General features: G+C 43.6%; 1 long non-coding RNA gene across 1 annotated transcript; it reads right to left on the bottom strand.

The window, feature by feature from the left end:
* Positions 1-3,420: 3,420 nt before the first annotated feature.
* On the bottom strand, positions 3,421-15,668 carry LOC147912592 (uncharacterized). The gene is made up of 3 exons (XR_015549789.1): positions 15,585-15,668; positions 10,895-11,053; positions 3,421-3,574 (listed from the first exon to the last, which is right to left on the bottom strand). It is a non-coding gene; the product is annotated as an uncharacterized LOC147912592 (long non-coding RNA).
* Between the last annotated feature and the right edge of the window lie 1,557 nt (positions 15,669-17,225).

Genomic DNA, 17,225 nt, shown 5'->3' with positions numbered 1-17,225 from the left:
AAAGAGGAAGATTGGTGTTCAACATCATTAATCAGCAGGGAAATGCAAATCAAAACAACACTAAGATATCACCTCACGCCCGTTAGAATGGCTATAATCACCAAGACAAAAAACAACAAATGTTGGAGAGGATGTGGAGTAACAGGAACCCTCACACACAGCTGGTAGGAGTGCAAACTGGTGCAGCCTCTATGGAAAACGGTATGGAAATTCCTCAAAGAATTAAAAATAGAGATGCCCTATGATCCAGCTATCCCACTACTGGGTATCTATCCAACGAAGCTGAAATCAATAATCCAAAGAGGCTTATGCACCCCTATGTTCATTGCAGCATTATTCACTATAGCCAAGAAGTGGAAGCAACCTAAGTGTCCCTCGACTGACAATTGGATCAAGAAGATGTGGTATATATATACAATGGAATACTACTCAGCCATAAAAAAAGACAAAATCGTCTCATTTGCAACAACGTGGACGGGCCTGGAGGGTATTATGTTAAGTGAAGGAAGCCAGAAAGAGAAAGACAAACACTGTATGATCTCACTCATGTGTGGAATATAAACCAACACATGGACAGAGAAAACTGTATTGTGGTTACCAGGTGCAATGGGGGTGGGGGGTGGGCACAAGGGGTGAAGGGAGACATGTATATGGTGAAGGACAAACAAAAATGTGCAACCCAAAATTTCACAATGTTAAAAACTATTAAAACATCAAAAAAGGGCCGGCCCTGTGGCTTGGTGGTTAAGTGCGCGCGCTGCGATGCTGGTGGCCCGGGTTCGGATCCCGGGTGCGCATCAAGGCACCGCTTCTCCGTTCATCCTGAGGCAGAGTCCCACATACAGCAACTAGAAGGATGTGCAGCTACGACATACAACTATCCACTGGGGCTTTGGGGGGAAAAAATAAAATAAATAAAATCTTTAAAAAAAAAAAAAACATCAAAAAAAAAAAAAGAGGAAGATTGGCAATGGATGTTAGCTCAGGGCTAATCTTCCTCACAAAAAGAAAAAGAAAAAAAAAAGAATATGGGGTGAGGGTGTTCCAAGAAGAGGGAACAGCATGAGCAAAAGTGAGGTGGCAGTGTATACGGAAACTGAAAGTGGTTCTACAGTGTGGAGCAAAGCCTGTCCACTGCTCTGTGGTTCTCCTTCCTTTCCCTTCGGAAACTCTGCATCCCTGAAGTGAATCCAGAGTCCTGGATTTAGCCCAGCCTCCCCATCCTGGGATGGATCCTAAACTCTCACACAGCTGGGAGGCCTGCATGCGCGGCCTCCATGTCCTTCCACAATGCAGACCTTTGTGTGTCAGAAGGAGACCCGGATTCTAGTTCCACATCTGCCCCCCAGTGCAGCATGGCCTTGGGTGGGCCGTAGAAGCTTCTACCTGCTTCCCAGGACCCCTGTGAGGCTAAGCTCACAGAAGTGGAGGAACTTTGAAATCTGTAAATCCAAGAAATAAATACTCAGGATTAAATCCCAGTTCCACTATTATTGGCTGAATAAACTTGGGCAAATTACTTAACTTGTCTGTGCCTCTGTTTTGTCATCTGTAAAATGGGGCTAATAATAGTGGATGTGAGGAGTAATGAATTGCTATTTGCACAATAAGTGATAGTTATAATAATAATAAATACTAAAATGATGGCAGGTGCCCGTCCAGGATCGAATGTGCTGGCTTGGAGGGAGAGATTACTGAGTTTGCTCCCTTAGAGCAATGGCAACACTATCTTCCTCAATAGAACTCTTTAATTCTCTCTGATCTAGTCATTGGTGTTTATTCATCCATTTCATCCATTCCAAAAATGTACTGAGCACTTACTTATGCAAGGCCCTGTGTTGAGCACTCTGGGGGCCCCGGGAAGGGCTGAGGCCAACTCTGTGTCTTTACCATTAAGTAGGAGAGATATTCATCTGTAAGTATAACAAAAGATTGGAGGAGAGAGGCCTCTAAGTTACTTATATGTGGAATCTAAAAAAAAAAAAAAACCCAAAAAACAAAAAAAATAACAAACTCATAGATACAGAAAACAGATTGGTTGTTGCCAGAGGCAGGGGATGAGGAGTAGGTGAAATGAGTGAAGGGGGTCAAAAAGTACAAACTTCTAGTTATAAAATAAATAAGTCCTGGGGGTATAATGAACCACATGGTGACTATAGTTAACAATACTGTATTGGATGTTTGAAAGTTGCAAGAGAGTAGATTTTAAAAGTTCTCCTTATAAGAAAAAAAAATTGTAACAATGTATGGTGACAGATGTTAACTAGACTTACGGTGATGAGCATTTTGCAATATATACAAATATCAAATAATTATGTTGTACACCTGAAACTAATATAATGTTGTATGTCAACTGTATCTCAATTAAAATGTTTTTAAAAAATTAAAAGAAGATATACCAAAAATAAGAGGGCTCAAGGCTTGACTTACTGTCTGTTTATTGTGAGCATAAAATGAGATTGTGTATATGAGGGGCACCTTGTAGGTACTAAAGTTACCGCACCTGTTTATAATGCAGAGTTCTGGGTGAGAGTTTCAAATTGTTCAGAAGGCTCCAAGGACCTTTGGAGCGTCTTTGAGTGGGGGACTGGTTTAGGACGGAGCTGTTGTTTTCCTCCAGGCCCTCTCCCTGGGCTTGTTCCTATCTGGGGCTGGGAGGGTTAATCTCAGAATTCCCCTAGCCCTCCCTATCGCCCTGCAGCCCAGAGAAGTTCTCAGGCAACCAAAGGAGAGAATTTCCTGCTTCTTTTGATTGAGGAAGGGACACCCTCTTCCTGTCTGCCTCACATACCTCCTTCTCCTGGGCAAGTCTCACACATACATACACACACACACACACATACACATACATACACGCATATACAAACCTCTCCTCACAGACTACACCCCAATGAAGGTGAGCCCGGCCCTTGTGGGTGAGGTGGAGGGCATGGTTCAGAGGTAGCCATGGAGACAAGGAGCCCCAGGAGAGGAGCGAGGGGGATTCCTGCCACTAGACCAGGAAGATGGCCTAGTGAGTCAAGGAACCAGCTTCCTCAGCCTGGCTCAGCCACTAGCTTACTTGTTCCTTGGGGGACTTTGAACAAGAGAGATAACAGTAATGACAATGACAACAATAATAGCTAATCTGTATTGAATGTGCCAGGCTGTATTAGTCTGCTCGGGTTGCCATAATAATTTTATTTATTTATTTTTTTTATTTTTTCCCCCAAAGCCCCAGTAGATAGTTGTATGTCATAGCTGCACATCCTTCTAGTTGCTGTATGTGGGACGCGGCCTCAGCATGGCCAGAGAAGCGGTACGTAGGTGCGCACCCAGGATCCGAACCCGGGCTGCCAGCAGCGGAGCGCGCACACCCAACCGCCAAGCCACGGGACCGGCCCAAGGGTTGCCATAATAAAATACGACAGGATAGGTGGTTTAAACAACAGGAATTTATTTCCTCATGGTTCCAGAGACAAGAAGCCCAAGATCAAGGTTCCAGCCTATTTAGTTTCTGGTAAGGGCTCTCTTCTGGCTTCCAGATGGCTGCCTTCTCACTGTGTCCTCACGTGGCCTTTTCTTGATGTGTGAACTCAGGCAGAGAGAGAAAGAGAGAGAGAGAGAGAACATTAGCTCTCTGACATCTCTCCTTATAAGGACACTAATCCTATTGGATCAGGGCCCCACCCTTATGATTTCATTTAATCTTAATTACTTCCTTAGAGGCCCCATCTCCAAATACAGCCACACTAGGGGGTTAGGCCTTACAGGGGAGACATAAACATTTAGTCCTTGTGCTAAGTGTTTGACATGCATTATCATAATTGATCTGTTTCATAGTTCTCACTTTCACTCTAACTTTATAAAATCAGTTCTTTTATTGTCTGCATGTTATAGGTAGGGAAACTGAAGCTAGGTCACTGGCCCAAGGTCACACATCTGTCCAGTCTCTAAGCTGAAACTTAAACCAGACTGCTGACTTTCTGTGTCTTAACTGCCATGTCTACCTGGGCCTCAGTTCCTTCTTTAAAGATGATGATGAGAATTTCTGCCCTGTCTGCTTCATGAGGCTGTACTCAGAGGACTTTGACTTTGCAAAGGAATGTGCACATATAAGTTGTTATTCTTTTTTTTTTTTATAATTTTATTTATTTATTTATTTTCCCCCAAAGCCCCAGTAGATAGTTGTATGTCATAGTTGCACATCCTTCTAGTTGCTGTATGTGGGACGCGGCCTCAGCATGGCCAGAGAAGCCGTGTGTCGGTGCGCGCCCGGGATCCGAACCCGGGCCGCCAGCAGTGGAGCGCGTGCACTTAACCGCTAAGCCACGGGGCCGGCCCTAAGTTGTTATTCTTAACAGGGAACAGCCTCTAGAATGTGGCTGTCCCAGGACATTCAAATTAGCCCCAGGTCCTCTTTTTTTTTTTTTTTAATTTATTTATTTTTTCCCCCCAAAGCCCCAGTAGATAGTTGTATGTCATAGCTGCACATCCTTCTAGTTGCTGTATGTGGGACGCGGCCTCAGCATGGCCGGAGAAGCGGTGCGTCGGTGCACGCCCAGGATCTGAACCCGGGCCGCCAGCAGCGGAGCACGCACACCCAACCGCCAAGCCACAGGGCCGGCCTGCCCCAGATCCTCTTAATCCCAGAGCTGGAGGGGAGCTTTGAGAATGTCTGGTGTTGTCTCACCACCCCACTCTCTGCCTCATCCAGCTGTGTGGATGAGAAAGCAGGGGTCCAGACAGGGGAAATGGCTTGCCCAGGTCATGGAGCAGAACCCAGATATCTCTATGCCCGGTCAAAGTGAATGCTTCGCAGGCTTCCTTCAATTGCTTCAGCATCAGCCTCATCTACGAATTCTTTTGATGGGAGCAAAGGGGTCGCACTTCATTGTTGGTTTGCTACCCCTGTCCAGAACCAGGATATGTTGAGTTTCATGCTCATAGCTGCACGACTCTGGTCAATTTACAGCCTCTCTACCTTGATTTTCCCATCCATTTTCTTAGGCTCTCAAATAAAAGTGGCAAACTGGTGGCTCAGAAACAAGATCAATTTTTTCAGGTGTGGTTTGTAGGGATTGTACAGGTTTTTAAATATGATACAACATTTTGAAAATGAGAGATATAAGCACCAAACTGGGAAACTTATTTGCAACTTATTCCAAGCAAAGAGTTAATTCCCCTGATATATAAAGAGCACCAACAAATGAGAAAAATGTCAACAACTCTAGTAGAAAATGGACAAAAGATATGAAAAGATAATTCAATAAAATGCATTTAGAAATGTTCTTAAACATCTGAAAAGACCAGCAACTATGCTCATAATAGGAGAAATACACAAGAAAACAATATCAAGTTACCGTTTTTCACCTATCAGATTGACAAAAAGTAAAAAGCCTGGATAATACACATCTTTGAGAGACTCTGGAAAAACAGACACTCTCAGATATTGCTGATTGAAATGTAAATTTGTACAATCTCTATGGTAAGCAAATTGTCAGTAACTATCAAAATCGTAAATATTCATTTCTTTGATCCATCAGTTCTGCTTCTAGGATTTTAGCCTATGGGTATATTTACCAATGTGTGAAATAATATAAATACAGGCTTATTTATTAGAACAAAACTTTGGAAACAATCTCTATGTCTAACAAGAGGGGTCTGGTTAAATAAATTATGTTACATCTTATAAAGGAATATTATGCTGCTGTAAGCAAAAATGAGGAGGTTGTTTATGTATTAACAGAGAAGGCTCTTAAAGATAAATTTTGAGAAAAAAGCAAAATATAGTACAATGTGAAAAGTACGCTGTAATCTGTGTAAGTAAAGGAAAAATAAGATTTGCCTCTGTATGCCTGTAACAACTCTGGAAGAATACAAGATACTGGGACAGTCTTTGGGGAGGGTAACCAGGTGACTGCGTATGGGAGGGGAGGAAAATCTTTCACTATAAACTCCATTTCCTTTTAAGTTTTTGAACGGTGTGAATGAATTACCTCTTCAAAAATGAATAACATTTAAATTTAAAAATATTCTTTCTTGGGGCTGGCCCCGTGGCATAGCAGTTAAGTTCACGGGCTCCGCTTCAGCAGCCCGGGATTCACAGGTTCGGATCCCAGGTGTGGACCGACGCACCACTTGTCAGGCCATGCTGTGGCAGAGTCCCATATAAAGTAGAGGAAGATGGGCACAGATGTTAGCCCAGGGCCAATCTTCTGCACACACACACACAAAAAACAAAAAAGTTCTCTCTTTAAAACTGAAAGGTTTTTTTTTAATAATTTTATTTATTTATTTATTTTTCCCCAAAGCCCCAGTAGATAGTTGTATGTCATAGCTGCACATCCTTCTAGTTGGTGTATGTGGGACGAGAGGCGGTGCGTCAGTGCACGCCCAGGATCCAAACCCGGGCCGCCAGTAGCGGAGCGCACGCACTTAACCACAGAGCGCACGCACTTAACCACTAAGCCACAGGGCCGGCCCGAAAGGTTTTTACATTCAAATGTTTATTCCTGGCTTCTCTTGGCAAATGAAGCTCTTGGCAATACTGGGTCCATATTCCTTCATGGTGATGGTTGGGTGGAGCGAGGATGGGTGGCCCCTTTATAGCAGGAATGTGTACTCCTGTTTATCGAAGTCCTCACCACTCCCTGTTTCTCCTGGCCTGGCCAGTTTCAGTTGCTTTTTTAGCTGCTTGGCCCTGTAAGGAACCCCCGCTCCGGAGTCTCTTTGCTCTTGCTAACTTCCTATCTCTCAGACTCTCTCCTTTCCTTTCTTCCCCAGGGTCAGGGTTTTTGTTTTTCTTTTTTTAATTGTTTCCTTTTTTTTTTTTTTTTTTTGGTGAGGAAGGTTGTCCCTGTGCTAACATCTGTGCCAATCTTCCTCTATTTTGTATATGGGACGCCGCCACAGCATGGCTTGATGGGCAGTGTGTAGTTCTGCTCCTGCAATCGGGATCTGAACGTGCGCACCCCAGTCTGCTGAAGCGGAGCACGAGAACTTAACCACTACACCACCGGGCCGGCCCCAGGGTCAGGATTTTTCATGCTTCATGATGGCTATGGCCTTTGCAGATGTAGATATGTACTTGTCTGGGAGGTGTGACAGTGCCTGGTCCCTGCTCAGAACACTGCCAGGGACTTAATGGGGTAGAATTGTCATCTTCTACCCCTGGAAGAGGCAGGACCTTCCATTTTGACAGCTCTGTCATTGACAGAGGGTCTCAGGGACCATCTGAAAAAGAGTTGGGAAAAAAATACTTTTCAGACACCATAGAGAGTATGGCACCTTACCTGTGTGTTTAATGACTACAGTGTACACGTTTATCTTTGCGTCTCAGAGACTCACCTGAAGGATACTTAAGAACCTGACAGAAGAGTTATCAGTTTGGGAGGAAAAAAATTTTGTCTGCATACAGCATACCCTTTCCAGACTGCCTGCCTTTCATTGTCTTTGAGTTATATTACAACTCTGTAAATTCTAGTAACTGAGAGCATGGAAAATAATTCTTAGATACATGCAAATTCTGTCTGCCCCATAGAGGTTTAATTGACTTCTTTTCCCGCACCCCATGGAAAAACCAGTTTTGCCTTTATTTATATATTCATTTGAATACTCTTGATCTGGAAATATGTCTGTTTTCAGATTCTCTTTGATTCTAACATCTGCCTGGTTCCGTCATTGGTTAGCGAGTAGAATGAAATCTATAAAAAGTGTCCATTTTATATCTGTATGAGTCAGGATTTTGCCTTTTTTCTGGAAATTATTTTTAAACAGTTACAGACTAACCTAGAAGGATGCTGGTTGATGAGTGGTTTATTAGTTTGGCGAGTGAAACTGGATGTTCCGGGATGGAATGGGAAGGAGACTTACTTTCCACTGTTTTGTATTTTTTAAATTTCCTACTATGTGAATGACTCTCCATTCAAAACTATGAACAAATACAACATGTGTTTTAAAGAAAATTAATTGAAAAGAGGGAAACAAAAACAGGAAATAATACCTAGCAATTAAGAATATGGGATTCAGTCCCATTTGCAACAACGTGGATGGACCTGGAGGGTATTATGTTAAGCGAAATAAGCCAGAAAGAGAAAGACAAGCAGCACGTGATTTCACTCATTTGTGGAAGATAAACCAACACATGGACAGATAGAACTGTTTGGTGGTCACCCGGGGCAAGGGGTGGGGGATGGGCACAAGGGGTGAAGGGATGCATTTATATGGTGACTGACAAACAATAATGTATAACAAAAATTTCCCAATTAAAGAAAAAAGAAAAGAATATGAGATTCAGGGTCAATCAGACCTGGATTTAAAGTTGTGACATTTTCTTTTTTATTTTTTAAAGATTTTATTTTATTATTATTTTTGTGTGTGTGAGAAAGATCAGCCCTGAGCTAACATCCATGCTAATCCCTCCTCTTTTTGCTGAGGAAGACCGGCTCTTCAGCTAACATCTATTGCCAATCCTCCTCCTTTTTTTCCCCCCCACAAAGTCCCAGTAGATAGTTGTATGTCATAGGTGCACATCCTTCTAGTTGCTGCATGTGGGATGCTGCCTCAGCATGGCCGGAGAAGCGGTGCGTCGCTGTGTGCCCGGGATCCGAACCCGGGCCGCCAGTAGCGGAGCGCGAGCATTTAACCGCTAAGCCACGGGGCCGGCCCAGAAAGTTGTGACATTTTCTAAATGACTTTGAGCAAATGACTTCACCTCTCTAAGCTTTAGTTTATCTATAAAATGGAAATAATAATACCTTATTATTATACCAATACCAATAATACCAACGTCCTTGTGAGGATTAAGTGAGATTTGAATTTGAAAATTTTTAGCTCAGGGCATGACATACAGGAAGCCCTAGTAGCAAACCTGGATCCCAATAATATAATAGTCATCATCATCATCATCATCATCATCAAATCTAGTGTCTCCCAAGTACAGAATGAACACACTGAACGGGTGTCAAGCATTTTAGGTGGTACTAAACAACAATAAATCACAGATTGAGAAAACTTTTCCTTTTTCAGTTTCTTTTGATCCTTCTTAATTTCCCAAGGACCAAGTATCAGGTTGGTGCTAGTCGGTCTTTAGTACCTAATACGTGATAATCTCCTTTTGAATGAGGAGGCACAGAAGGAAGGAGGTATGGAGATTTCAGCAGGCAGAATTAGCCAGAATTTAGTAACAGTGTACCATTTTCATTCTGCTTTTTTTCTATAGTTCCATTCATTGCAGAGCTGCATTCTAACTTTCATGGGTCCTAAACCCTTTTGCCTTCGTAAGCCCCTTCCTCCACTAAAAAATAATAATAGGGGCCGGTCGGGTGGCATAGCAGTTAAGTGTGCGTGCTCTACTTTGGTGGCCAGAGGGTTCGCAGGTTCGGATCCCGGGCGCACACTGATGCACTGCTTGTCAAGCCACGCTGTGGTGGCGTCCATATAAAGTAGAGGAAGATGCGCACAGATGTTAGTGCAGGGCCAATATTCCTCTGCAAAAAGACGAGGATTGGTGATGGATGTTAGCTCAGGGCTGGTCTTCCTCACACACACACAAAATAATAAATTACATTTTACGACTGCACTGGTATAAATAAGAATATAATCCAGGCTGGATTCATTATTGTATTTACTTTTTCTTCTGATTTTAAAGAAATTAGGGCCGGCCCTGTGGCTTGGTGGTTAAGTGCGCGCGCTGCGATGCTGGTGGCCCGGGTTCGGATCCCGGGTGCGCATCGAGGCACCACTTCTCCGTCCATCCTGAGGCCGAGTCCCACATACAGCAACTAGAAGGATGTGCAGCTATGACATACAACTATCTACTGGGGCTTTGGGGGGAAAAAATAAAATAAATAAAATCTTTAAAAAAAAAAAAAAAAAAAAAAAAAAAAAATAAAGAAATTAAAGCATTTTGGGGGGGGTCCCTAAAGCATCCTGGGCTTAAGGCCCTGTGCCTGGTTGGCCCTGATTCATTCTATTTATGGTGAGTGCTACCGATTTTCCATTTACAGAGGAGATGTCAAGTTCCTTTTTTATACAAGCTTATTCAAGTGAACAAAATGAGTCCATTAAGCAATATTGTATTAGTCAGCTTGGGCTGCCATAACAAAATATCATAGACTGGGTGGCTTACACAATAGAAATGTACTTTCTCACAGTTCTAGAGGCTGGAAGTCTGAGGTCAGGGTGCTAGTCTAATGGGGTTCTGGGGAGGTCCCTCTTCCTGGCTTGCTGATGATGTCTTCTCTTCATGTCCTCACATGGAGGAAGTAGATGTATGTGTATGTCTCTCTTCCTCTTCTTATAAGGCCACAGTCCTGTTGGATTAGGGCCCCACTCTTATGACCTCATTTAACCTTAATTACCTCCTAAAAACTATCTCCAGATATGGGGCCAGCCCCATGGCCTAATGGTTAAGTTCAATGTGCTCCACTTCAACTGCCCGGGTTCTGTTCCTGGATGTAGACCTACACCACTCGTCTGTGGCCATGCTGTGGCGGCGACCCACATACAAAATAGAGAAAGATTGGCACAGATGTTAGCTCAGAGCTAATCTCCCTCAACAACAACAAAAAGACTATTTCTAGATACAGTCACAAGGGGACTTAGGGTTTCAACATATGAATTTTAGGCAGACACTATTCAGTCCATAGCAAATATGAAAGTACAAAATAGGACAGGGGTGTGTGAGAATATGGTAAAAATGAAAGCCCTCCATTTTACAGATGAGAAGACTGAGGTCTAGCAATAAAGCCTCATGGAGCCAAAGCTGGAAATCCTAAGCTTTCTGGACCCTTCAGGACATTTCGTGCGGAGGCCCCTGGGCTCCTCCAGCTCACTCTCGGGAATGGGATGATCCCCTCCCCACTGGCTTTAGACCTTTAGACCTTTAGATCCACAGGGATGCAAGACTCACCTCACAGTCTGCTCTTGCCAAGCCCTAGGGCCTGGGGAGTCGGCTTCCCAGGACTCTACAAGGAAACTTCTTCAGAACTGGGTTTTGTTTCCATCAGAACACTGCTTTATAAAAACTGCTCAGAAAGGACAAAGTCCCTTTAAATCCAGGCGACAGCACCTTGTTAAAAAAAATAATAAAGAAATGAGGGAGCTTTGAAGAAGAGTAAATTAGCATTCTGACTAGGGGCCCTCTTCTAAGGCCTGAGGACTGACTCCTGTCACCCAGGTAACCGTATCCTGATCAGAGGACACATCCACAGGTGGAAAGAAGGGGCCCTGGCTACCCCATCCCCCCAGGGTTTAGTTCTCTCTTACTTTTCCATTTTAGCCTAAGGTAGAAGAGGCTGAGGAGAAAGTCCAGAGGCCTAGCAGGAGAGCGGGTATCCACCAGTGGGTCAGCTTTCCGGGTCAGCTATCTGGATGGTAAACCAGAATGGCGGTAGGAGATGAAGGTGTAGTCTTTGAAAATGCAGACCAGGGACTAGTTCTGTGAGCCAGGAGCTTTTGCCACTAGTCTGAGCTGCGCTGCGGCCTGAAGCCTGGCCCAGAAAGGCCCCAGGGAGCTTCTGACTAAATGAAAAGACACAGCCAGGTTTGAATCCCAAACGAATACTAAACTGAGCAAGTAAACCCGGGGATGAACTTAAGCAAGGATAGAATACAGTTGGGTAGGGTAGAAAGTATCAATCCAGGGGCCGGCCCCGTGGCTTAGCGGTTAAGTGCGCGCGCTCTGCTACTGGCGGCCCGGGTTCAGATCCGGGGCACGCACCGACACACTGCTTCTCCGGCCATGCTGAGGCGGCGTCCCACATACAGCAATTAGAAGGATGTGCAACTATGACATACAACTATCTACTGGGGGTTTGGGGAGAAAAAAGGGGAATAAAGGAGGATTGGCAATAGATGTTAGCTTAGGGCCAGTCTTCCTCAACAAAAACAGAGGAGGATTGGCATGGATGTTAGCTCAGGGCTGATCTTCCTCACAAAAAAAAAAAAAAAAAAAAAACAGAAAGAAAATATCAATCCAGCCCTATTTGTAATACTTTTAATTTTTACTGAAAGATCATTTTCTTGTGGCACACATGTAAATGTAGGCAACTAATGTTAATGTTTAAATTTCTATCTATTTAATAAAATGGTGTTTTTAGTAGGAAAATGAGAGTAACTCAGGGCTAGCAGTCACAGGGAAAGCGTGACTGAAGTATATTGGGGTGGGGGATGGGGGTGGGATAAAGAAGAGGAGTTGGCCTTGAATTGTTAATGTGCTGCTGGCACAGCTGTGTCTCTGGCATTTGGGGGAGGGCTTGCTCTCCCCTGCCCCACCCCCACTTCCTTGTAATATCTTTGTGTCTCTCCTCTCTCAGCCTTATCAGTTCTTCAGAGGAGGTAACAGGCACCACCAGCCTCCTGGTAGCAGCTGCCAGAAGTGACTGGAGGGATGGGTGTGTGGGAGAAAATAATTGCTAGAAGGCTCAGTGGGATAATTTCATCTGTGTCCTTGATGGCCAATATCAAAGGACCTTGGTCATTCAATCATTCAACAAATATCTATTGAGTTTCTGCTGTGTGCCAGGTGGTGGGCTGAAAAGAAGTTTCATGAACCAGAAATGGAATCTGAGCCTCTCACAAGGCAGGCGAAAATTCTGACTCTGAACCACAAAGATGTCCCACATTAGCCCCTAGCCACCGCAGAAGTTAGCGGGTGACACCACTGTGCAATCTGAGGCTTCTTTGAACACCCACTCTTCCTGTTCATGGGTAGTCTTCTTTCTTTCACTTAAATGAAGGAGGGAGAAGGATCAGAAAGAATCGTTAGAGACCAACAGACAGATGGGAATCCCAAGTTGCCTCTGACTGGGTGAAGGACCTTTGTGCCGGCTTCATTCCCAAGGAATTCACCCATCTCCTTGCCCAGACATACACATGGTTGTCACCAATCATTGCACACAGTCACTTGAGATTCTCAGGGGTTCTTCCAGCCCCTGTGAGAGAACATCTGTCTTTTAGCTTAGGCAAAATGTATCCATTTATTCAACAAACATTTATGGACTATCTTCTGGATGGTGATCCAAATAGGACACGCTGGGGATACAGTAGTGAGCAAAGACAGGCCAGGTCCCTGCCCTCGTGGTTCACAGTCTAGTAGGGAAGACAAATAATAATCAAGTGAACAATGAGCAAAGAAAATGACTGTTCCTCTTGTGATAAATGTGATGAAGAAAACCAAAGAGATTCTATGGTAGAGAATAACAGAGATGGTGTCTGAAAGGCCTCCCTGGGGAGGGATATTTAAAGGCTCAAACTTGAAGGATGGACCAGCCATGCAGAAAGTGGGTGAAAGAGCAGTCGTGGCACCGGGAACAGCCAGGGCAAAGGCAGGAAAGAGTGTGGCTGTTCTAGAAACTGTCAGAAGGCTGAGGGCTAGATGGTACAAGGGGGGTTGAGTAATAGAAGAAGAGATTGGACTGGGAGGTGGACCAGTCTCATAGGCCAAGCTAGAGAATTTAGATTTTATCATAAGTGTGAAGAGAAAGCCTCTTAAGTGGCTTCCCATCAGAATGGTCTCCCATGAAAAACCAATTTATATTTTTACAGTTCTGGCTGTGGAATGGAAAATGCACAGAAGGGGCAGAGTGGAAGCATGGAAACCAGTTAGGAAGCTATTCAGTGGTCCCAGTGAGAGATGATTGTGGCTGGACTGGGGTTGTGCCCCAGAGGAGAGAAGTGAGTGGATTCTGGAGATGCTACTGAAAGGCCTGCTAATGAGCTGGATATAAGGAAAAATCAATGGTCCCTAGACCCTCTGAGTGAGAGGTTAATCAGCCTTCTACCACCTTCTAGCATCACACACGGAACTACAAGTAGAGGTAGAGGGTTGAAATTAGGATCCAAGATTGAAGACCCAAACCCAACCAAATTCCAGGTACCTGGTGCTGAAAAGTAAATGTAAAATCTAAGACTGCTAGCCAATGATAAAACCAGGTCTTGCTACATAAGCAGAAGAAAGGAGAAACTAGGCACAAAAATGATTTTTTTTTTTTTGGTGAGGAAGATTGGCCCTGAGCTAACATCTATGCCCATCTTCCTCTATTTTGTATATGGGATGCTGCCACAGCGTGGCTTGATGAGCGGTGCGTAGGTCCGAGCCCGGGATCTGAACCTGCGAACCCTGGGCCACCAAAGCAGAGCGCGTGAACCTAACTGCTACACCACTGGGCCGGCCCCAACAAAAATGATTTTTAATGATATAGAGTGAACTAAAATATAAACTGTGTTTAATAACATAAAATATATCAAGTACCTAGGAATAAAATGAAGAAAAACAGGTGGCATACATCTACAGAGAAAACTATATAACTCTATTGAGAGATGCTAAAGAAGATGCAAACAACTGGAAAGCTATAACCTATTCATTTATTAGAAGACTTACTATTGTGAAGTTGTCAATTCTTTCCCCAAATAATCTATAGATGTAAAGTAATACCAGTCAAAATCCCAATGGGTTTTTGTTTGTTTTATTTTGTGGAACCTGACAAATTGATTCTAAAATATATATAGAAATGCAGGGATCAAGAAGGGCAAAGACACTTGAATAAGAGAAAAGTGGAGATATTTGTTCTACCAGATATCAAACTTATAAGTTGTCACAATTTGATATCGACACAGAAAACAAAGTTGTACTCCTACTTCATGCTATACCAAAAAGAAAAAAAAATAAGTTCAATCAGGTGGATTGTAAACGCAAACATGAAAGGCCCCTCCCCCAAAAAAAGAAGTTTAGATGACAAAACAAGAGAATACATCCTTACAAGAGAATACATTCTTAAGCATAGATGGAAAGTTTTATGAACAAATGCAAAATCATCCTCCTCATAAAGAAAAAGAGTGATAAATTTGACTATATTGCAATGAAGAATTTTTGTTCTTCAAAAGACAGTATAAATAGAGTGAAAAGGCAAACCACAAATATATTTGCAACATATATAACTGACAAAAGATTTGTATCCGAAAAGAACTCCTAAATCAAAAGAAAAGGCCCAGTAGAAAAATGGGTAAATATCAGTTAAGATAGACTAACAGCTCTGACAACCAACCCCAAAATCTCAGTGCCTTGTACAACAGAAGTTGTAGAAGTTTATTTCTGGCTCAGGTAAAGTCCAGGATGGATGTTCCTGATCAGAGGAGGCTCTGCTCTGCAAAGTCACTCAGGCACCCAGGCTGACAGACACTTGGCTATCTTCACCATGTGGCTCCAAAGTCACCCTGGACATCAACGTCCAGCCAGCAGAAAGGGGAGAAAAGAGAATTTCATGGGTGGGAGATTTTTCAAGGCCAGGTCTAGAAATGGCTCGTGTCAGTTCCCCCAGCATTCCATTAGCTAGATCTCAGCCACCTGGGTCAGATACTTGCAAGGGATGCAGGAGAAACAGGAAACAACTTTTATGAATACAGCTACTCAGTTTCTGCCACAAGGCATTTCACCAAAGAAAAAATCCAAACAGACAAGTGTGAAAAAGTGCTCCATCTCATTAGTAATCAAGAAAATAAAAATTAAGGTGCTGGCCCGGTGGCGTAGCGGTTAAGTTCCCACATTCTGCTTCGGCGGCCTGGGGTTCGCCGGTTCGGATCCTGGGCGCGGACCTACTCACCGCTCATCAAGCCGTGCTGAGGTGGCGTCCCATATAGAAGAGCTGCAACTCTACAACTGTGATACACAACTATGTACTGGGGCTTTGGGGAGAAAAAAGAGGAAGATCAGCAACAGATGTTAGCGCAGGGCCAATCTGCCTCAAAAAAGAAAAAAAACCCACCTCTCCCTTGACTGCTGTCCCATCTAAAAAAAAAAAAAGTAAAAAAAGAAAATAAAAATTAAGACCATAATGAGATATTAATAGATTGGCTAAAAGTTTAAATTATGGCAATAGCAGGTGTTGGTGAGAAATTGATGGAATAGTGACTTTTCTTTTTTATCACCTCTTATTCATTCTCCTGGTGAGGGAGGGATTCCCACCCTATAGTTAGGGGGATGGCCAAACCCACAACACCTGACACTGGGCAGATGAGATCAAAGCAGTTTATGGGTCACATATACTCACATCCTGAAGGAGGAGGACATCACAGGCCATGCAGGGTCACATGGAGGCTGCACTTGGAATACAGCAAATAACCAGGGGCTGTGGGAAGCAAGCTTTGTAGTATCAAGAGGATGGGGTACCCTCTGGTTCCCATGGGAGGATGTGGTTGACTTCTGTGAACAATCCTGCAGGCTGGCAGGGAACTGAAACCTGCTACTCAAAGATAATCAGGAACTGTGCCAGGTCCCCTTGATAAATAGGGTTGTTTGTCTAGGGGACCTTATCCAAGGCAGCAGAGTGGGGAGGGGGTCTGGCAGTCAGACTGTGGAAGGCCCTCTCAGGTTCACCAGATGTCAAGGCAGCACATAATATTGAGCCTTAACTTTAGGTCTATGTAAGTCAGTGTTATCCAGAGAAAGAGAACCAACAGGACGTGTGTGTGTTTGTATGCGTGTGTGTATACATACATATATACATATATAAACAGCAGACTTTAAATAAAGTAGATTGACCTCTATGACATGGATGGGCCTCATCTAATCAGTTGAAGGCCTTAATAGAACAAAGACTGACCTTTGTGGGGGTCTCTCTCTATATATATATACATATGTATAAATGCTAATCTCATCCAAAAAAACTCCCTCACAGAAACATCCAGAAGAATGTTTGACCAAATACCTGGGCACTATGGCGCAGTCAAGTTGTTAGACAAAATTAACCATCACAAGGTCTTACACAACAGTTTTATAAACTGCTGTGGGAGTTTTTTTTTTTTTTGTGAGGAAGATCAGCCCTGACCTAACATCCATGCTAATCCTCCTCTTTTTTTTTTGCTGAGGAAGACTGGCTCTGAGCTAACATCTGTTGCCAATCCTCCTCCTTCTTTTTCACCAAAGCCCCAGTAGATAGCTGTATATCGTAGTTGCACATCCTTCTAGTTGCTGTATGTGGGACGCGGCCTCAGCATGGCCAGAGAAGTGGTGTGTCAGTGCACGCCTGGGATCCGAACCCGGGCCACCAATAGCGGAGCGCGCGCACTTAACCACTAAGCCACAGGGCCGGCCCCTGCTGTGGGAGTTTAAATTGGCAAAATCACTTTGGAAATGATAGAAAAATTGAAGGTGCTCACATCTTTTAACTCAGCAATGACACTCCTGGGTGTATACCCTAGAGAAAGAGGCTACATACACAGGTATGTTCATAGCAGCATTATAC

The sequence above is a fragment of the Ceratotherium simum genome, chromosome 34 (assembly GCF_057802395.1).
Source record: "Ceratotherium simum simum isolate JZ-2026a chromosome 34, ASM5780239v1, whole genome shotgun sequence".
Classification (NCBI taxonomy): domain Eukaryota; kingdom Metazoa; phylum Chordata; class Mammalia; order Perissodactyla; family Rhinocerotidae; genus Ceratotherium; species Ceratotherium simum.
The sequence above is the reverse complement of the archived record's forward strand: the minus strand, read 5'-3'. Positions and strand labels throughout refer to the sequence as shown.